Source organism: Saimiri boliviensis, chromosome 10 (assembly GCF_048565385.1).
Source record: "Saimiri boliviensis isolate mSaiBol1 chromosome 10, mSaiBol1.pri, whole genome shotgun sequence".
NCBI lineage: Eukaryota > Metazoa > Chordata > Mammalia > Primates > Cebidae > Saimiri > Saimiri boliviensis.
In genome coordinates this window covers 55,303,930-55,327,630 of record NC_133458.1, presented here as the reverse complement: position 1 = coordinate 55,327,630, position 23,701 = coordinate 55,303,930, and the positions used below count along the sequence as shown (strand labels likewise).

Sequence of the window (23,701 nt, the reverse complement as noted above, 5' to 3'; positions counted from 1 at the left end):
CTCCACCCCTGCCTCCACCATGTCCCTCAGGGTGACCCAGAAGTCCTACAAGGTGTCCACTTCTGGCTCCTGGGCCTTCAGCAGCCGCTTCTATAGGAGTGTGCCCAGTGCCTGCATCAGCTCCTTGAGCTTCTCCCTAGTGGGCAGCAGCAGCTTCCAGGGTGACGTGAGCATAGGCTATGGTGGGGCCAGTGGCATGGGCATGGGCATGGGAGGCATCACCGTCACCAGAGCCTGCTGAGCCCCCTTAACCTGGACGTGGACCCCAACATCCAGTCTGTGTATACCCAGGAGAAGGAACAGATCAAGACTCTCGACAACCAGTTTGCTTCCTTCATCGACAAGGTACAGGTCCTGGAGCAGCAGAACAAGATGCTGGATATCAAGTGGAGCCTCCTGCAGCAGCGAAGATGGCTCAGAGCAACATGGACAACATGTTTCAGAGCTACATTAACAACCTTAGGCAGCAGCTGGAGACTCTGGGCCAGGAGAAGCTGAAGCTGGAGGCAGAGCTTGGCAATACGCAGGGGCTGATGGAGGACTTCAGGAACAAGTATGAGGATGCATACAGAGATGGAGGATTAATTCGTCCTCATCAAGAAGGATGTGGATGAAGTTTACATGAACAAGGTGGAGCTGGAGTCTCTCCTGGAAGGGCTGACTGACCAGATCAACTTCCTCAGCAGCTGTATGAAGAAGAGACCCGGGAGCTGCAGTCCCAGACCTCGGACACGTCTGTGGTGCTGTTCATGGACAACAGCGCTCCCTGGACACGGACAGCATCATAGCTCAGGTCAAGGCGCAGCGGGAGGAGATCGCCAACTGCAGCAGGACTGAGTCTGAGACCATGCACCAGATCAAGTATGAGGAGCTGCAGACACCGGCTGGGAAGCACAGGGATGACCTGCGACTTACAAAGACTGAGATCTCGGAGATGAACCAGAACGTCAGCTGGCTCCAGGCCGAGATTGAGGGCCTCAAAGGTCAGAGCGCTTCCCTGGGGGCTGGCATCACAGATGCCGAGCAGCATGGAGAGCTGGCCATTAAGGATGCCCTGCCAAGCTGTCTGAGCCGGAGGCCGCCCTGCAGCGGGCCAAGCAGGACATGGCACGGCAGCTGCGTGAGTACCAGGAGCTGATGAACATCAAGCTGGCCCTGGACATCGAGATCGCCACCTACCGCAAGGTGCTGGAGGGCAAGGAGAGCCTGCTGGAGTCTGGGATGCAGAACATGAGTATCCATATGACGACCACCAGCGGCCATGCGGGTGATCTGAGCTCGGCCTATGGGGGCCTCACAAGCCCCGGGCCTCAGCTGGGGCCTGGGCTCCAGCTTTGGCTCTGGCATGGGCTCCAGCTCCTTCAGCCTCACCAGCACCACCAAAGCCATGGTTGTGAAGAAGATTGAGACCTGCGATGGGAGGCCGGTGTCCGAGTCCTCTGACGTCCTGCCCAAGTGAACACCTGTGGCAGCCCCTCCCAGCCTGCCTCTCCTGAGGCTGCCCCAGAGCCCAGGAGGGAGGCCCCTGTGAAGAGGAGCATGGGGAACCGGGGACCCACCCGAGGGTCAGCCCTAGTCCTCACCCCACCCTCTGGGGAGTTTACTGCCTGGGGAACCCCTTTGCTCTTGCCTCCAGCTGCAAAACAATTCAATTGCTTTTTTTTTTTTTTCCCTTTCTTCCTCGTTTTTTTTTTTTTTTTTTTGTCTGAAATAAAACCTCAGCTAGCTCTGCTGAATTAAAAAGGATATGGAAAAGGAAAGTGAAGGCCATCATAAAGACACTTGGAAGCCATGTGAAAGTGTGGTGCTCTATGAATTTACATGTTAGTGCAGCTTTGGATACAATGTCATTTTATAGTTACACGAACCCGCAGGATTTAAGATCTAGAAGGAATTCTGAGACCTTTTTCTGCTGTACTTGCTCATTTGCTGAGTACTCCATTTAGAATGACTATTTTTAAGGTACCTGTATTTAAGCAACCCTTAAAAAGTTTTCCTCCTCTCTTCCACTTTCCCGTGAAGCCAGTAATAATGTTTTTTTCTTTTATGGACAGTGAAATAATAGAACATCCATAGGGACAGAATTTAAATCTAAAGCCCTGAGCAGAAACAAAACATGAATAATTCCTATATTCAGTAACATTTGTAAGTTCTCCCTTATACAGCAATATAAACAAATATAGTTTACCCAATGTGCTAGAATTACTCTCTATTCCTAGATATAGATTAGAAATATTTTAAAAAGAAAGACAAAAAAGTATCTGGTGAGTGGCAGCACATTCTCAAGGTAATGTCCACAATTCTTCAAATTTTATAAATATTTTTGCTTCTTAATGCTATGATGAGAGTTGGGGAGGGAGCAGCGGTCAGAGAGGAACGGGAATTTACCAAAACTGTGAGCCTTCCCTGCTGTGAAACATGCGTGGTATTATGGAAACTCATGCTGCTCTGTGATTTACATGTGAGATTCAGTCCTACCTCAAGTTCACCACATTGTGAGCAGTGTGGTTGGCACATTTGCTAAGTGTGTCTTAGAATGATTGAATTCTGTATTTTAATGTATATTAAAATTGTATAGAAATTTATCAATGAAAAGTTAGGAAAATGGAAATTACAAAATGGTACATTCAAGTTCTTTAAATATTCGCGATTTTTTTTTCTAAGAAAACAAAAAGGATCTAAAGCCAAATGAAAGGTTTTGAGAGAGGAAAAGTTCTTATTTAATAACTCTTGCAAAACATGATTGCATATCCTATTATGATACTTGCATGAGAAGTCTGTATACCATATTCATAGCATTTCAGTTATTGGAAAGATAAACATGTAGTTAAAATTGCACAATTGGTTTAAGCAAAAGAAATACTACCAATAAGACTAACATAAGAATGTCTGTGACAGCTCTAATCATAAGAGCCTCAGACTGGAAACAACACAAATACAATTATGTGACCGCATAAATTGTGATATTACAATCAAATGCTACTTAACAATAAAAGGGAATGAATTACTGATACATAAGACAGCATGGATAAATGTTAAGAAAACATTTAAGCTTAGCAAAAAAGCCAGATCCAAAAAAGATACACATTGTGTAGTTTCATTTATATGAAATCTTAGAATGGGGAAAAACTAATCTGGAGTAACAGAAAGCAGATTAATAGTTACCTCAGGGTCCTGTAGGAGAGACAGAGAGAAAACTGCAAAGGAATATGGAACATTTGGGGTGATGGAAATGTTATCAATCTTAATTAGATTGGAGGTTACACAGATGTATGTATTTGAAAAACTCCAGCCATCAAACCTGGAGCATTTTATTTAAATTGTACCTTGATTTTAAAATTCAAAATAATATGGTTTTAGTGTTTCTCTGATAATATCTGCTTTCAGAATACAGAATGATGATGATAAATGTTATTTGTTCTAAAAGTAATATGTTGAATAATGAGAATATTACAGAATTTTCAATATATATTTTGGTATTATTAGATGGTACCATGGGTATAATCTGTGAACTAGGGTGGTCATACTCTGCAGTAGGATAGAGAATTTTAAAGATTTACTAAAATTTAATATGTAAATTTTAAAATTTCTCACACTTTAGTGTTGCATTTCAGTTCCAATCTCCTATTCCATAATGTTTATCACTGTGCTGTACTGTGAAAGACCAAATCAAAACAATATTGGCTTAATTCTAAAAACTCCAACTGGCAGTATATAAAGGCAATTTTGATATCTTCTATTTAAAGAGAGTACTAAAAAATAATTTTAACTTTCTGAGACTATTATATTTTCATAAACTTATCTTGGCAGACCCTAAGCCTATTACATGAGCAGGGATCCATGTCAGTTAACTGTTGATATCATTATTTCTTCCTTTATATTTTATCTTTCTTTGAGACACATTTGTCAGTTGTATTTTAGAGTTGTAAAATTGCAAAGCAGAAGATCTTGTAAATCTTGTATTAGCATTGACTTCTAATCACACTCCTTTCTAGCCATGTTGGGGATAGGATGTGTTGCCTCACCTGTCACTTCAAAGGAGTCAGTGCTTATGCTTTACGTTCCTTTCGCTTCACACTGATGAAAGTATTTATGCTTTCCATTGTGCCTTCTTACACTTCTGTGAACCACAAGGATTAAGTGAATTTAAATGATCCTTTCAGTAGAGATAAAACAGGCGTCCCCAAACTACACCGCATGCGGCCCCCTGAGGCCATTTATCCGGCCCCCCACCGTACTTCAGGAAGGGGCACCTCTTTCATTGGTGGTCAGTGAGAGGAGCACAGTATGTGGCAGCCCTCCAACAGTCTGAGGGACAGTGAACTGGCCCCCTGTGTAAAAAGTTTGGGGATGCCTGAAAAACGTCAAGAATCTGTGGTCTCTTCTTCTAAGGTGTATTTCTTGTTTTTCTTTTAAAAGCCTTGCAGTATTTCAGGCATTTAACCTAGGACCCTTTTTTTTTTTTTTTTGAGAAACCAGTTGTTTGTTAAGCCTGCCAGCACTAAACATATTGAAACATAATATTTAATAAGAACTTGAATCTGTTTTTGGTAGGAAGAAAATAATTGGTTGGTCCTTTCCTTTTTCACAGTGAGACAGACAGACAACCTCAGCCAAAGGCTAAGTGAGAGACCAGCAATGTAATTTTAAATGACACCTTAACCTTCTGGTGAAAGGCTAAGAAATAGGCAATAGCTCATTTTGTTATTACATTGGGTAATTTAGTACAGCTGCCACAAAGCCTTTGTAAAATGAGGCTAGATACAAATCAATCAAGAGGTGAAACGAACATGAGGTCTTTCAAAGCTACATACTCTTTAATATGCGAAATGTGATTACCACATTTTGTCAGTCCCACACTTATTTTGCTATGTGAATATAAGTTTGTTTGTTTTTTTGTTTTTGTTTTTAGACAGGGTCTTACTCTCTTGCCCAGACTAGAGTGCAGTGGCCTGATCTCAGCTCACCACAACCTCTGCTTCCCAGGCTCGAGCAGTTCTCCTGCCACAGCCTCCTAAGTAGCTGGGATTCCAGATGCATGTCACTACTGCACAGCTAAAATTTTATATTTTTAGTAGAGAAGGGGTTTCACCATGTTAGTCAGACTGATTTTGGATTCCGGACCTCAAGTGATCCACCCATCTCGGCTCCCGCCAACCTCGTTCTGCTGGGTTTACAGGTGTGAGTCACTGCACCTGGCCTGTAAGTTCATTTTGCACTTTAAATGTTCACAGTTTTTCCTTCAGTTATCTAGAAAAATTAGATGTCATGGCAACCTTTTAAATTATCAATGCATTCAACATACATGTATTGGACAACATTTCTGTGCTACACATCGGACAAGGTACTAGGAAATTATTTAGGTATGGTATTATCTCTGCTGAGCTGAGAATCTCTCTCTTCTATGAGTTCCATGCTCTTCATGTTTAACAATTATGCCTAGCATTTCTGATTTTTAGGAATTAACATTTTCATTAGGACATTATGAATCTGGTAACAACATTTCACACATGTATTTTAAGCTGCAGTTTATCTCTGTGTGACTATATTTGGCTCCTTAACAGGGGGACTCTGAGACTCAAAAGAGTTGATGCAAGAATTAAAGCAGGGGTGAGTCATGTGGCATATAGCATTTATATACTCCTAATAGTATAATCGATGATAGTAAAAGCTTTGGGTTAGCTGGGGGTCTCAGGAGTCATCTTTGCTTAGGAGTGAGACGAAAACCTGACTGTGTTCAGGATTCACCAGGGGTATGCGTTCAATGCCAGTTTCCCGACCTTTCCCTACAAAGGTCTGAGTCAGTGTTTGAAGGGGTGGATTCAGTATTTATTTTTCAACTAAGTTCTAATGCAATACAGCTAGACTGAGTACCGACATCTGGAAACCAGTGATTTAGCTCAGTCTCCAGTATGACAGAAAAATTTCACTTACATCTTGGAATAATGAAGCTCATTCACTCCTGCTTGAATGCTGCTAGTGACAGAGAACTCAGTACCTTTGTAGGGGAATGTTTCTCACTTTTAGCCACTTCTAGTTATAAGAAAGTGTTTCCCTTTGTTGAGTTAGTATGTTCTTGCTTTCTGTGTCTTCTGCCTTCCAGACTTACACAGAATAAAACTAATTTCTCTTCTTTAGTATAGTCCTCCCGTAGGCTGTAATTTGAAGATAGCGAAATCTGCTCTTCTTCAGAAATGCGCACTCAGCTTAACAATATTTTGAATGTTGTAGCCTTGGATCACATTGTGACAGGTAAAGAGACGTAAATACAGCTGGCCTTCAGATACATTTCCATCTATAAAATTCTCCATCTGACCCTCTTCCCCTTACCCACCGCCCCCTGCCCCTCACCCCTTTGGGAAGCTGACAGCTATCACTTGAAATGGGGAGAAGCCTGTGATAAAAACACATGTAACTACATGATTTACCTCCATCCGGCTAATATAGGGACACAGATCACGCAGAAGGCTTCCCCTGCTAATATTAATGAAGAAGAGCTGATTGAAAGGTAGCCATGGTAATGGGTGTGTAAGGAGAGGAGAAGTTAACACTTTTGTGGATGGGAAAGTGTCGGAAGCCATTTAGAGTTCTCAGAGAGAAAATCTTGACAGTGGATTCCTTTCTATTAGCCATCAACCAAAGCAAGGAGAATGGCTTGCAAAGGTGCCTAGTTAATCTCAATAAAAGGTAAACTAGAGGGAGAGGAGACAGTGAAAGAAGAGCTAAAGGCAGTTCTCATTGTTGTTTTTTCCCTCTATGGGCTCATTTCTCTTTGAAAAAAAAAATCACATTTCATCTTCAATGTATCACGACCTTCTCAGAATGAATTCTCAAGAAAATAAGCAGAAACATACCTTTCAATGAGAATAGGGAAAAGAACCAAAGCGTGGTATGTTGAATAAAAGCATGCTATTGACCAAAAAGAAAAAGAGAAAAAGAGCAGGAACCCATCAACTTCTTTTGCTCTGAGAAATTTTTGGAATGTAAGTACTAATATTGTGGTGGTAGAGTGTCATCTGTGCTCGTAGTAGCCCAAAGGTCAGAATATCATGATCATGACATTTGCCCACAGAACCTTTCTGCTTGCCTTCCCTCTCTCTCCTGGCTTCTCTTTTTCTCCTTCTTTGTCTCCCTATCAGCTATCAGTTGCAGCAATATTGTTTAAAAAAAAATAGCAAGCCATTGTTGAACACCTACCACGTGCTAACCTATATATTTATCATGACTTTCTGTTCAAAAGGAACCACATGTACTTTTTTATTGGTTGTTTAAGCAGAAAAACTGGAAATGAATTTAAAAATTATGTTCTTGCGCTACTCTAGCTGCTGCTAGAATGATCTCTAGAGGATTTCACTCGTGTGAGGCTGTTAGAAAGGATGGTGACAAATTGAAGGGAGTGCAGAGAAACGAGTGATGAAATTCTTAGAAAACAAGGTTTGTCAGAAAAGGTGAACCCAACTTGATATGTTCAGCTGGAAGGAAAAAAAAAACTGTAAAGGACGTTTGAGAATGATCCAAAATATACAATGAAATATACACTGGGACAGAAATCAATTATTCTCATTAACAAAAAGGACAGATCTTAGGGGGACAGCCTTAAATTCTGCCAGGAATAAATAATGTGAGGTTCAACTTTAGAAAAGCTTTTACAAGTTTTTCTAAACCCACCAGGTGAGAAAATCGGGCAGGAAGAGGTATTAAAAACAGGTGTCAAGAGACACCATTGTGAAAACTTCTTTGACAGCAATATTTAAGGTTGAGATGGGACATCCAGCCCACAGATAACATTATTTTTGTGTTAAATCGGACCTGCTCTATGCAGCCTCATAAATGTAGCATCAGAAAACCTGTTAATATAAATTATGGCTGTATTGGTACCACAGGATCTTCTGTATGTTAAAAATACAATATTGTAGTAATGGCTTTTGTTTGTACTAATTATCTGTCTTCTTTCATAGGCATAATTTGTCATTGTTCTGAAATTTCTTTATCTGGCCAAGGCAGAATTTCTAAATAATTTTGCGTATGCGTGGAACACAGACACTGAATATTAGTTATGCAGAGCATTTCATAGCTATATCTTTAAAGTTTTAGGGAAGGAAAAAAATACCTTTTTTTTCCTGGAAATAACTGAAAAGTTGACTCTTGTTCATATATTTCCATTTTATTTTCATTCCATTCCTTGACTATCCACTCACCTCTTTTAATAATACAGAAGTAAATATCAACCAGAAACTTTAGGGTAATGTGAATTTTATCTTTTAACTAAGAAACACATTATAAGTGTTTATTTTATAGACCTAACCAATTAAAGTGAAATTCTGAAAACCGGTGGCCCCAAAGAGCCCTGATTTAGGTTCTGCAGTTGAGTCTGTGTTAGAGATCAAAGACCTGCTTCCCACCCAGTCATACAAAGGAAAGTGACCAACACTAATCCTGGTTTGTTATTTGGAGCTTATTCCAAGTGAGTGTTAATTGAGGGATCATAGGCTGTGGATTCCTAGCTTCACATAGCCAACCTGAAACTCACTAATTATTCTCTTCTTTGATACTTCCCTAAAAGGGTTATGGTAATTAATGTGGTTAAAAAAAATACAAGGTCCATTTTATAAGATGAAATATGGTTGGAGAATCTGTTGATAATGAGTATAATACACATTTATGTTTAGGCTCTTTTTTGGGGGCAACATTTAGTATTTTGAGGATGACATAATGGATTCTTATTTTACAAATACTATGTTGGGCTTAGCCAGCCCAGAAAGAGCATCTGGCAGGAAGGCTATGAAAAACAAGTCTTAGGTGGTCAGAGGGTTCAGACCTCTGAACCCTACCCCTTTTGTTGTGTCACTGGGAGAAGCCCCATTAATCTTATTACACATTTGAAATTGTCTGCAAGTTTAACACAACGATCTTAAATGTGTTTTTGTCAAAACAAGACCCAGGAAAAACCAGTATTTTATCAACTGTTTTATTACTTTTCAAGTTTCAGTGTAATATTCTCCAGCAAAGAAATGGAAACATTAGTATTCAGTAACGGACCCAACAAAGACATTGTTTGCAGAGCAATAGCCTCATGTTAAAAAATGAGTGATCTTATGATTAGGGAAAGAATATGGAATTCTAATCGTTAAAGCACTGAGAATAATGGCAGTGCCTGGGTGTGGGATAAGGAAAGCACGTGGAAGGATGAGGGAATGCTTTACTTGTAGAACAGTCTATACTTGAAGATTTCAGGATATAGAGTCAATGCTAAATTCATTCTAAATGAATTTAGAATTCATTTCCTAATTCCTGCTAAAGCAGGATTAGGAAACCAGGATGGCTGGACAATGATAGAAATTGTATCCCTTTTCTAGCCCCATCTTCCAAAAGCCCTTACAAACTTTCTCAGAGCTCATCAGTGGCCCCCTAATCCGTAAATCCAATGACTTGTCCTCTGCCACTTCTTATTTGTTCATTCTCCACCCTTGACATCTTTCTTCATAGGCTGCCTTCCGATGACTTCTGTGATACCAAGTCTTCTGATGAGTATGTAAACCCTCTGCTCATTCTTTTTTTTCTATTACTCTTTCCACCCTAAATCATCTTGTAGCATTGCAATAGCCTCTAAAAAGGTCCTCCTGATCGGTATTGCCTTTACGATTAACAAGACAATGAAGAGTCACTGCTCTACTTGAAAAAATTCAATGGCTATCCCCACTATAAACGCTTCAGGACTCACATTCTAGGTTCTTCACAACCAGCTTTATCACCATTGCATTTTTCATGGGTCTTCGTCTCGCCAAATTGGTCAGTAGTGCCTGTCCATATTTTCTTTCATAATTCACTTCTAGATTTATTACAAGTTAGAGTCTCTCAAAATTTACTAGTAGTCTACTTATTATTGTTCTTATAAACAACGACAAAAGATTTTAGGTGGTTGAAAAGAATATTTACCATACAATAAAGCAAAAGAGTTTTAAATTTTGAAAATCTGGATTGTTGTTATCCTCTTCCTTTTAATATCCATTAAAAAAAAGGAAAAGTTACTCATAAGAGTTCATCAATAAAGAAAATTGAAAATGCCATTATTCCTAAGGGGAATTTTAAACATTTCATGTTTATGTACCTAAAATATCAAACAGTGTTGTATATATCTTGACTCTAAAATTTTATTTTCTGAAACAAAATATTTATTTATTGGAAGATCGAAATAGAGATTAAAACTAGAATTTGTCCTACTTATACTTTGGAAATAATATCTTATTTCTTGTCGGGATTAAAATTGCTGTTTCTTAAAGTTAAAAAAGAATTGTAGGATTACAGAGATTTTTTAAAAATTTACTTGGTCATTGCATTTTTGTCTTTGCCCTAAAGACTATTCTTTTGTACATCGTCACCACTGCATTAAGATGTTAGTGTCATTAAGTTGTCATATTGAGGTTGTGATTCTGAAGTTTCTAAATTAACGCCTCAGGTTTTTATGAGAAATACATTTATGAAAATTCTTCCTCTCCTTCTTTCCCTGACTCTAGTCTCTCTTCTATTTTTCTAGGGTTGTGACACTGACTGCCTTCTCTCCTTACTCTGTCAAGTCTCTGAGTAACTTTCTTCATGTCTGTGACTTCACTTATCACATGTGTACTGTTATCTTCTCCCCCAATTTCCTTGTTGTGCGTGAGACCCACCTGTAAAAATATACACAAGTATATGGCAGCATATATTTCAGACTGATGTTCTGAGAAGAGTAAGGGCTTTGGAAGTGGAAAGATGTAGATTCGGTTCAATCAGTTCTCATCTGGGGAACTTCAAACAGGGTAGGTGATCACTTTGATCCTCATTTTCTTCATATGTAAAATGAGGATATTAGTTTTATCTTAATATGGTTGAATAATACAATATATAAAAAAAATGGCAAGCAGAGAATCTGCTGGGTAGTAGATAATTAGTAAGCAACGGTGGTTGCTATTATAAATTTATTCTTTATGGTTTATAACAGACCAGGAATACGAGAGAAAATATGTCTATTTGAAATATACCAAAGAAAAGTATTGACTTCTCCCCTCCACGTGTACAAACTGTTTGATTCCGGCCTGATTGATAAGTATACATCTAGGGATTATTGACCAGTGGGTCTCCAACAGAGGCAGTTTCACCCTATGGTGAGGCACTTGGAAATGTGGATATGGGGAATGCATTTCTGGTTGCTGCAATGTCTGAGGAGTGTGTGCTCTTAGCATTTCATGGGGGGAGTCTGGGGGTGAAGGCAGGCATTTTAAATGTCCTGCAATGAGCAGAATAATCCCAACAAAAAGGAACTTGTCCAGAATGCCAGTAGCACCTCCAAGGAGATGATCTTACAATGTCACCCTCCCTTAGCCATGGCTTGTCAGTGTAAGGCCCTGAGAATTAAGAGTCATTTTTAGGACCACCCTCTAAACATGAGCCTCCGTCAAGATCCATTGAGCTTAGTGCTTATCCCAGCCCTCTCAGGCCTTTTCCAGACCCAAGACTTATTAACCAAGCATCTGAAAGACTATATGGAAGAAGGTGATAAGCTTACTCCTCTAAGGAGCACAGATAGGAAATGAATTCCTACTGGGTTAAGAGGGATTTAGGTCAGCTCTACAAAGAATGATTTGATTATGAATGTTGTCAAAACTCAGCATAGGTTACAAATGAAAGTGTTTAAATCTCCTTCAGAGGCTATTAAGAGCAGGATTACCCCTCTTACTGGAAACGTTGTGGATATAATCCTGTCTAGAAGCAGGAAGTGGATAAGAAGGTGGTCTCAAATGGTTCCTTCTAGTTGTTACATGAACACTTAAAGACCAGCTAGCATTTTGTAAAATAGATCCTCTCTTTCTCATTCCTGTTCCTTTATTGCTCCCTGCTTCCCACTTTTACAAACCCCAAACCTAAGAGAGCTCATTTTGTTCTTGAGAGTAACCATACTTACTATGTACTTCCCTTGAGAAACCCTAACGTTCAGTTAATGGGAAATAATAGAATGATAACTCATTATATTCCATTTTAGTACATGCTGTATATACCCAAATAATATCACAGAAGATTATATATACATAAAAGATTATGCACATAAACATTAATCCATGTTAATGGTTCTTGGGCTATTTCTCTCAAATGAAAGGATCTGGGGAATTGTAAATACCTCATTATTTTTCAGAGTCTGGGTGGCAGTCATCAAGAGAGGACTGTGATAACTGATGGCTAAAAATGCAATCAAATATATGTATCTAGTTGTTTTTATTTTATGTCTCTATTTGGATAAAATGTAAACGTAGATGAAAAAGACTGCAATGCAACTATTTCCTTTTGATTTGGTTTAATGAATGTCTAATCATCAATTGGACTGATTTTCTCACTGGTTGTTGAACAAAGCTAACTTTTGCTGACTTCATGTTTGCTTTGTTGATTGCTTCTGGGGTGGGCAAAATGTAGAGCGAACTGACATATGTAAGCCCTGATCCTAGGGCACAATCGCCTTATGTTTTCTTAAAATGAAAGCAGCTCATCTCTGATCACAGTTTCCCTTCATTGATATTACCTCCTAGATGTTAATGGTTCCATTACATTGTTTCACACTGCTGTGGTGCTTCCTCCCGCCTTTCTTTTCTAAGAGTAAATTCTAGAGTAGCATTTTCTCTTTGGAAGTCGTTTGCCCCTTCACTTCATCAGAACGAGTTTGTGATCATGAACACTTTCTGTATTTGAAAGGAACTCTCTTTAATATAAACTTTATAAACAGCACACATGTCACTACTAGATTAGAGGTGTGCTCATTTAAGATTTTAATGTCTTTTATATACAGATCATTATTTAACATTTTGATAACTTTTTAAAAGTGTTTGAATCACTGATTTATTTATCTAACACATATTTGCTAAAAGCATATGTTCTTGGCATTGGGACAGTTGGCTAGAAGCTAGGAATTGACAGATGAAAAAGATTTGGCTTCTGACTCCTAGGAGATAAGTCTAATGGAGCAGATAGGCATGTAAACAATTACAATACAATGCAGTAAGTGCTACAATATCAATATGTAGTAAGTGCTGTAAGAATATAGAAGTAGAATGCCTCACTGTCTCAGAGAAGGGGTCGGAGGAGAAAAGAGTGAAAAGGAAAGAGTGAGCAAAGGAGGTGATATCCGAGCTGAAACTTGAAAAGTAGAATTTCGTAGAATTTCATGGCTGAGTGCAGAGTGAAGACTAAGTAGACACACTTAATGTCTCACTGTTAGTCTAAATTGTCTTTGCTTAGGAGTTAAGCAGGAATAAATGAATGAAATAGTATTCTTGATATAAATTAGGTAGAAAGTTTAGCAGCTGTATCATTAGGTCAGATAAATTGCTCACTTGGAATATGTAATTTGGTGAGAAGGAGAGGGATCTTTTTTGAAAGTGGAATAAAGTTACCTTATTTTTACTTTTTGGAACATTCTCCATATTTGAGAATGATAAATTCCAAAAATATAACAAGAGACAACACAAATGCCCCTGCCATTTTATTATTATTTCTATAAGTCCTTTGGGCAACGGGGTTACAATTCATACAGTGAGTCTAAATAAATACTGTAGTTATTAAAGCTGTCCTGTGGTTGGTGGGAGTTTGTATTGATAAGGACTGTGATATCTCATCACTCAAGGAATCAACAGGAAAAAAAGCAAGCATCTAGTACATGCAGCTATGGTCTAATGTGAAAGATACAGTTAGGTTAGGAGATAAAGAATAAATACTAAAGGAATTAAGTGAGCATATAACTTATTATCCAAACTATTACAGAAAGCAGGGGTTGACTAATACATCAGAACAACAGGAATAAACTAAGTTGATGTTGAGCAAATCTTACCACCCTACTAATGAGTAGAGTCCCTCTCCAAGTGAGTTATACAAGTAATAAAAACTCTGGGGATAAAGAGGAAGATCACTTTGAGTGGAGAGCAGGCAATATGTTGACTGGTTAAAGGATGATGATAACTTTTCATGTGTGAGTGTTACCACGGGCATACGTATTGAAGGCAGGACTATTCTGGAAAATAAAGAATATTTCAAGAGGGACAGAATAGTAGACTATGTAAAATTGCCCCCAAAAAATTTAAAGGATAAATAAAAGGTGAGATTCATGAAGACCTCATTGGATTTGGAAATTAGTTTCCACAAGTTAGTTTTCAACTACCCCATTCTCTTCTTAGTCCAACTACCCGATTAAAAGTGTTCCCTCCCTGATCAGTACTGCCTCCCTAAGCTTCATTAGGTCAGTTCTACTTCTCTGGTACCTGAACTTGAATATGAATTTTTTCTTTGCCCCTTTCTTGGAGGTTTTCCATACATCCCACAGTTGTCCATGACTCGTACTTAGATTTTGGTTCTGTCTTTTGGTTCAGTCTGTGCCCTGAAACCATGCATCAGCCCTGTCTCCTGACAGCTCCGCCAAACTCTGTACTATGCAGAGCACTAGGTTTTCTGCTTGATTGTAAGGGGTGATCAGAAAGTGTTAAATTCAGGTAATTCATTTAATATCTCTGGACACCATGTTTCTCATTCAAAAAACTCAGACAATTGGATGAAATGAAGTAACAAATGCCAAAGTGTTCTAATTTTCTAGTAGAAGAATCCCCAGTAAATCCATAATAATTCTTATGGGAAGACTCCTTAACTCAGAAGAAATTGTGTGAGGTTGAAAATGCCAATCATCCAACACAACGCCTTGTGGGAAATGTCTTAGAAATGGTCATTGGTTGATAATGCTTATTTTTTTAAAGATAGGAAAGACAATTCTTCACCTTAAGTACGTGCCTGGCTCATTTAAATTTTCTCAAGTACCATTCCTATTAAATGATGCTTTCCTTTTAAAAATCTTTCTTTAACTGAAAAGTAAGAAAGCATGAAAAATGCACTTTAATATATGCCATTTAAAAGTCATCTGTAAATCTAAATTATATGTTACTATAAAATAGAGGAAAAAGATAGGCTTCTATATATTTATATATGTTATATATTTAAATCTTTTATATAAAAACCTGACATGTACTAATGTATGAAGAGACTTAATAGAGCCAGATCAACACAACTGATAAATTATAACACCTACAGTGTAGCAAAGTAGTATGACTGATATTATTATCTAACTGCAAATAATATTTTGGGCCATGTTCAAAAGAGGCCTGATGTAATGGAGCTCAACTTATACTTTCCTGTCAATCTACTACTTTTATAGAAGGTATGAAAATGAGGGGAAAGGAAGGGAAGAATAATGGGCAGTTAAAGAAAAAAAACTCTTTAAACTGAGTTACGTTGACTCAAACTTGGGGAAATTATCTTAAAGCAGCTAGGATAACAGCCTGTCAGGCCTTTCATTCCCTACCATGAGTACTACATGGAGCATAAAATTTTGAATCAGGGGAATGCCTTATTTGTTTAGTAAGAGAATGCCTCAATGTATTTGGCAAGAAAGCAGCTATTAAATACATATTCATTATTTACGGTAGTCCTGAAAAGATACAAAATTAAAATGCACTGATGCTAGCATTAGTATAATAGCCACGTTCATCACAGAACCACATTTCTTTAAAGATACTAGGTATGATTACTCATCCATAATCTAATATGCCTGCTTTGTAAAAAAAAAATAAAAATAAATTAAAACACCTGTTTTCAAACATGTACCAAACATAGAGTGTGTTCAACTCACCTGTGACACTGGATTGACCTGAAGTAATCTCTGGATTTCCCTTCAGTTCTTGCTCTTTAACATTGAGAACACTGGCCATAGATACATACTTTAAAAAAAAAAAAAAAAAAAAAAAAAAAAAAAGCAGTTTTAGAGAAGAATTAACTTTGTAAGTTGGCTTTTCCAATAAAACATTTCTTCAGGTTAAAAGAGTAATTCCTGAAGTGTATAGAATAACAAGCACTCAGAAATATGAGGTGGCTGCTTAAATTAGAAAAAGCCTGAATCACCAAGAAAACAGTGTGAGAATATAAACATTCTTACATGTTCTTGTATTGAGCACCAAGGTTTCTTCCTTATCCTCCTTTTATATAGTCTTGCCTTAGCAGAAGCAACATATTATGAGTTCATTTAACTTTATGTTTGTTTAAATGTGTTTCTATAATGGCATTATATCTTTTGGGACCATGGCATCATTTAGAAGAAAAATTGCCTCATTCTTTATAATAGATTTTGTGAGAATATTACTTTTCTAATTTTTTATTCTACTGCATATACTTATTACTGAATATATGGCATTGATATTGACATTGCCCTTGCCCAAAGCTAGCAGGTCACTGGTGACTTAGAATCAGTGGAAACAATATCCTTCTAACTTTTAAATGGTGTTTTAGAATATATCATATTCTTCATTCATAAGGCACAGTGTGGTCTGTGGAATGATGTCTTGTTTAAAGAAGGAACTAGACCAGTGTGCATATAACACTAGTTGAGTTTTGGGCACAGCCTGAAATCCTGTCCTCAGGTAAATCATTACCTTTCTCCGCACCTCCAATGTAACTTCATTTCCACTTGGAAAACAAGAAGGATGATGGTTATAAAAACAGGACTGTTCATAACCTACTGAGGTCATGATTTTGGCTTGCTCTGCATATTTAGTGCCCTACAATTTCTAAATAGATCTCACTCATATTACTTCATCTGTGGGGTGGCAACATAAGAATTCCTAGGTGAGATTCAGATTCATTGTCTTATGTAAATCTGTAACAAAATAGAAACAGGAGCCAAGTGTGACTCTGAGTTCTCCTTGATGTTTTAAATTCTGCATCCTGATAAAATAAATGTATGTATCAGTAACAGTCCAAACCAATAGCATTCTCTCCCTCCTTCCTGTCCTCTGACCTCTGCTTGCCTGCACTAGCTTATTCTTGCTGCCTCAATCAACTTTCTTACCTTCTTGCTCTTTCTTTAACCACAAAGAAACACGCATTCAAACACACACAGTACAACAACAACGGCAACCCATAATTCTCAATTTTGTAGGAATGAATAGATCCCTGGCTCCTTTTTTTTTTCTTTGAAATGAAGTCTTGCTCTGTCGCCCAGGCTAGAGTGCAGTGGCGCAGTCTTGGCTCACTGCAACCTCTGCCTCCCCGGTTCAAGCAATTCTCCTGCCTCAGCCTTCCACGTAGCTGGCATTCCAGGCACCTGGCTAATTTTTGTATTTTTGGTAGAGACGGGGTTTTCACCATATTGGCCAGGCTGGTCTTGAACTCCTGACCTCAGGATCCACCCGCCTCAGCCTCCCAAAGTGCTGGGATTACAGGCGTGAGCTACCTTACACAACCCTTGGCTCTTTTTATGGCATTGAAATTGAATCAATTTGGAACTAGTTATAAAAACTAAAGAGTATGTCTTTGGTTCTTTGCAGTAACCGGCAGCAATACGGAATGTCACTACTATGTCCCATGTACTTACTGATAATCCTGAAGTTTTTTTTTAACCTAGATTTGGACTCTTACAAAAATAAACAATGTGTCAGTTTAATCTAATTTAAAAGAGAAAACTTTGTACTAATTTTGTGCTTCTTTATTCAAATGTTGAACATGTTTACTTTCTCAAGAGCTTTTTATATTTCAAGAATGCCAAATCACTTACGTTTTTCCTGCATACTTTTCTATGTATATATTCAAAACTTTATATAGTCAGGCCATTTCAATTTCCTTGATCTTAAACTTATAATAATTCCATTGCATAAACCTCAGTTAACTGTCCATGATCTTTTAAAAATATGCTCCCTTGGGCTTTAACATTGAATAGTTGCATATAGTCTCTTTCCTGATTTAGTTAATTTGTAGTTTCTAATTCTATGTACAATAATTTGATTAGTCCATTATGTTGGATGGGTGTAACTCATCTTCCCAGAGTTATAAAAGAAGTGAAACAAGAGGATTTTTATTCACATTGATTTTAAAAATGAGGCAGACAGAATATTAAAAATTATACATTCTTTAACTTGCCCGAGAGACTCACTTAAAGTACCTTTTTTTTCATTAGTTTGGGAAATTTGGGGCCTAACATGTAGCTGCTACCTCACGTACATTAGGCATGCCATAAATATTTGTTCTTGCTTTTAATTATTTGAAATTCCTTCTACCTCAAAGAAGCCTTGTTTTCTTCTGATTTAGAATCAGTTTATCTGTTGCCAAAATACACAATTAATGAAACACTCTGCTGCACAATCTGGTGTAAAAAAAAAAAAGTCTTTGCTATTGGGATGGATTTTTCATGTATTTTCAGTTGAATTAATACTATACAAAAAAGTCTCTCTCCTTATTAGCTTTCAACTACAAACTTTTATTAATATATAAAAGGTACACCTTAGACAAGAAAACCATTGGCTTCTCAGCATCAGCAGTACATCACATGGTCATGATTATCTATTTTCATTTAAGCCAGCAGGTCATTTATTAGTGTCTTCCATATACTATGTTGGTGTTTGATTTATAGTTGCTGTGTAGATATATTAACTATATCATGTCCAATAAGAGCAAAGTGATGAACATATAGAAAATATTAGAACATTTCCACAGTTCTGTGGAAAATAAAAGTGGTAGTTTTAAAATGGCTATGATTGTTAATTTTACATGTCGACTTGACCAGGCCACTGATTGTCTAGATATTTGGTCTGACATTATTCTAGATGTGTCTGGGAGGGTGTTTTGGGGTGAGATTAACATTTGGAAGAGCAGGTTGCCCACCCCCTACCCAGGCCAGTGTGAGTGGGTCTCAGCCAATTAGTTGATGTTCTAAACAGAACAAAAAGTCTGACCTTCCTGCAAGTAAAAGGGAACTCCTCCTGCCTGGCTACTCTGAGCTAGGGCTTTAATCTTCTTTTCAGCCTTTGTCCTTAAGCTGAAACATTAGTTCCTCTTGTGTCTGGAGCCTGCTGCCTTTTGGACTGAAACTTACACCATCAGATTTCCTGGTTCTCAGGTCTTGGTACTTGGATTACAACTAAGTACTTGGTAGCTGGCTGTCCTCGATCTCGAGCTTGCTGACTGCAGATCTTGAAACTTCTCAGCCTTCATAATTGTGTGAGCCAATTCCTTCTAACAAATCTCTTTATATGTACATATGTAAACATACACACACACAGAGATACATATTCTACTGGTTCTATTTCTCTGGAGAATCTTAACTAATAACAAAGACCAAAAGTGTTTAAAAATTATTAAATATTAATGAAATGAGTCACTCACCAATTATATAGATGCTGAAGAACCAAAATAAGAAACATACAACATGTGCATTTAACATTCTATGTAATCAGTGGTGATCAGTAAGTGGTAAAATGAAGATATTGGTAAAAGTTGAAAAGAAACATTTTTGAAGATGATTGTTGACAATAGTTGGTTAGTGATCCAATAATAATTCAGAAGAAGGCTAAACATTTATTCCAAACTTTTATAGGCTAAGCATTATAAAATTCATCAATGGAAGTTGTTGCAAACCCCCAGATGTTTCCAGAGGTTTTGGTTTCGTTAGACTCTCGTAAGTTTGAGACAATGCTAGGAAGTCATACCTTTTAACAGAGTGTAGAAACATGTACAAATGTCAGCATGCATCAGAATCACCTGAAGGACTCATTAAAATTTAGTTTGCTGGGGCTTAATCCAGAGTTTCTGATTCAATAGCTCCAGAGTGGGGCATAAGATTTTTCACGTCCAGCAAATTCCCAGATAAAACTGTTTCTCCTTGCCTCTGAGAACCACAGTTTGAGAACTGTTATTTAATGAGGATGTTTTCTAAAAACAACAGTAGAAATCATCAGTCACGGTTACTACATGTCTCAACAGTTTATTCGGATAGGTGGAACCAGCCATTTTGGAAGAAGATCCTCGGTTAAATGGATATCTAGAGAAGAAGAGCATGCCTTCTTCTGTCGTGTCTTCTGTGTTGCCCATTTTGTATTGCTATAAAGGAATACCTGAAACTGGCTAATTTATAAAGAATAAAGGTTATTTTGGCTCATGGCTCTACAGACTATATAGGAAGCATTTGCTTGTGCTTAGGATCTCAGGAAGCTTTCATTCATGGTAGGTGAAGGGAGAACAGGCATGTTGTATGGCAAGAGAGGGAGCAAGAGAAAGAGCGGGGAGGTCCCAGCCTCTTTTTAACAGCCAGATCTAGTGTAAACTGCTGACCATGAGGAGGGCATGAGGGATCTAACTCCATGACCCAATACTTCCCACGAGGCCCCACCCTTATCATTGAGGATCACACATTTCAACATGAAATATGGAGGGGGCCAAACATCCAAGTTATATCACCTTCTTTAAAGGTCCTTCAAACATTTAAGGATCAGAAAGAACAATGAACATGTCTATACAGCAAAAATGCATTTTGGGACTTACAAGCTAAAGCTTAAACTTGCTTCTTTAATCACTTTGCACTTAAAAACAATTAGAATTATGAATCACTTCTTTGGAAGTAGAGAAGCTTCTTTTTATGCACAGCTTCAATTTAGCCTCCCAATTAATGTCATCATGTAGAAATATAGAGATTAAGCATGATGTCTTCATTTTTATATTTCCTAGAGATACTTCTAAATCCGTAGCTTCATGATTTGGTTTTAAATAATTACAGACTTGGTAAGGAAAATCTGATGACTCTTCTAACATGTTGGTTTTAAAGAGGGCATTTAGACTCTGAAAACAATAAACATCAGATGGTTTTAACTGTGTTTACATTTCCTGTAGGATTCTTTCTTCATGCAGTGCCAGATGATTAGAGTTAACTTTCATTTCCTTGGGAATTGATTATCGAGTTTGAGGGTACTTCTATTTTATACGTTCCCTGCTTTACCCGCTGGCTGGCTCCAGCAAAGAGGCAAAGCTCACGTCAACCAGTTTTACAGCAAATAACAGATTTGTTTGAATAAGAAGTTGAAATTGCTTTTTGAAATGAAATTTAGGGCAGGTCCATAAATTTCAGTCATACATGCTATCTCTGCTTTCCTTTACCATAGAAAATTAAGAGTCAACTCTAATTATTTTGCACAATATATGTTTTAAATTTTTCCTTATTTCTCTGAGGCACACAATGTCTCCTTAGGGAAAGAAAAAAAGCCAAGTTATTGGCTATCTTCACAACAAAAGAGAGAGACATAATTAAATTATGTTTTGCAAGCCTGTGGGAGAAGCAGCAAGGCTTGGCCAGGAAAGCACTGTTTAGTTTTCTGCATATGGAAATTTGAGAGTCAACATATTAAGCAAATTTGGAAATAATAACAGAAAGCAAATTAGTTAAGTGACTGAGGATGATTTTGTTAATTAGGTTTGATAATCTTTCTCTAAAAATGATCTGTCATTTGGTGTTTTCTCACAAAAGCTTCTAAGTGGAATTAGCATCAATTGATCAATCTTAAATTGTATTAGAAAGTGCTGGTATCATAGAGTTTTAAAAGAAAGCATTTTCAAGTTGGCTTCGGCTTTACTCATATTGTGATACTTTAAGTAGTTGAATACATATTTGGAATCCCATTGTTCTAAGTAAGCACTTTTATGAAATTTTTAATGATGGCGTAGAATGTTCACAGACTTACTGCTTTTGTTGAGTCTTACTGAAAGGTTAGATAGCAGAGAAAGCACAGTTTGTTTTCTTTTCAAACTTGTGTTAAAGATCCAACTTTCTACATTTGCAATGAGTTAAAATAGAGTTTCCATAGTCTTTAAGAATTCTTCCTATATATAGTAGGTCTTCCTGATCATTTACATTTCATAAAGAATGGCATTCCAGAGATGTTAATAAAAACTGATATTAATAGAAAGAGCAATAGATGAAGAATCTGAAGACCTCACTTCTAGCTATGACAGTCAGGAGAAGGGTGGGTGACCCTAGGCAAAGCATTCAATATCTTTGAATCTGTTCCTTTCCTTGAAAAGTAGAGACAGCAGTATTTTCTCTGGCCCCAAATAGCCTTAAGAATCAAATCAGATATTATTCATAAAAGTCCGTGAAAAGTTTCCTCATACTTTGAGTGATCCAAGTAAAGCTACCGGGCATCATCAAGCCAAGCTTCTTTGTAGATTTCAGCTGAAGATGAGAGCTCTTGCCAGTGTCCCCCTGCTTGGCCGATCTAATCAAGTTTGTTCCTGCCTAACCACCATTATAACAGCTAGATTTTGAGTTGGGACCATTTAGCAGAGACTTGTTCTGTACAACTCTCAAAGGGGTACTTTGTCAGATCTCAAGAGAAAACAACAGCAGCAACAAACAAAAAAACTCCCAAACAAGACTTTTGGGAACAAATACAAGTTTAACTACGCAATGAACTCAGGCACATTGGTAACCTGACAAAATGTTTATTACATACGTTTAGTCTTACTTATTACTCTTCCCTCATTATTTGTTTCTCTCTTTTAAAATTATTTATTTTTCCTATGCCCGTATTTGTGTTGCTAAAATATGGCTAATATCACAGGTTGTCCATGACTGTAATGATCTGAGTAGTTTTAAAGTCCTCTAGCTCTCTCCACCAGAACACAATGGGAAGCTATAAAGTTCCAAACAGGTGTACTGTTATTTCCAGACTTATGATGGACAGCAGAAATTACATCAGTGTTTTGATTCACCAGCTCACTCTGTTCCATTAACTACCTTTCAGTTTTCACTTGAAAACTGGCCTCATACTTTCCCTAACCACCCAAACAGGGTTGGTTGTCATCGTTTCCTGATCCCACTGAGCTTGCCATCACCCTACTATAACTGTCTGGTTAGTTGTCAGTATTTCTCACTAAACTATAAGCTCCATGAAGATATGGACGGTATCTCTGATTCATTATTATATCTCCAGGATTTAGAGAAATTCTTGGCGTATAATAGTTGCTCAACAAAGATTAATTTAATGAATACACGAAGCATGAATTTAACGTGACAAAGTATGATTCTTTCCATATGTTATTTTGGCATTTGATTCTAGATACATGGTTCCTTTTTTCTTCTCTATTAATTTGCTGATATGACTCTTCTAAGGCTACTCCAATTTTCAAGGAGATTTCACTCTTGTTTTCAAGAACCACTATATTCTCCATACAAGCCAAACAGCATAGTTTTCAAGTAATACTTAAACTCCAAATTAACATACTCATAGATGTCCAGAAAGATTACAAAGGAAATTAAAGACTTAGACCACTTCTGACTCCCTTCTCTAACCAGGTCATCGAAGTACAATATACAGCCAGGCAAAGCATGATGTATATTAACAGTTTTCACTGTTTCTCCATTCTTTGCACTGCCTACCTTCTATTTTTGCTCTGCTTCGTTCAACTTATTTCCCATCTCTGGAGTTCATTATCCATTGCTAAAAAGTAACTATCTTGCATGTGTGTATTAGCTATCTGTAACATATTCCACATAATGATTTTACTTCATATATGAAAATTATTTTTTTATCCAAGCTTTTCAATACAGCTTTTAAAAAAGAAATTTGATGACATGTATCAAGAACTTTAAAACTGCTTATAATCATAGGTATTAACATCACTTCTAGGAATTTAAGGAAATAATTATAAATATGGACACAAATTTGACCCTCACTCATTGCAATACTGTTTATAAGAGCTGAAAATTTTTAAATTACACTAATATCTATACTAAGAACCAAATGACTAAGTAAAATAGAATGTTAGTAAAATGCAGTGACCAAAATCATGCTTAAAAAGAGATGTTATGCCTCAGAGAAATTCA

The 23,701-nt window shown here is 37.4% G+C and overlaps 1 protein-coding gene and 1 pseudogene across 12 annotated transcripts in view; both read left to right on the top strand.

The window, feature by feature from the left end:
• Window positions 1-23,701, top strand: part of MAGI2 (membrane associated guanylate kinase, WW and PDZ domain containing 2) — a 1,426,516-nt gene that overhangs the window by 751,476 nt on the left and 651,339 nt on the right. The window lies entirely within an intron of this gene.
• LOC141580077 (keratin, type II cytoskeletal 8 pseudogene) overlaps window positions 1-23,701 on the top strand; it is a 33,811-nt pseudogene extending 10,110 nt beyond the window's left edge.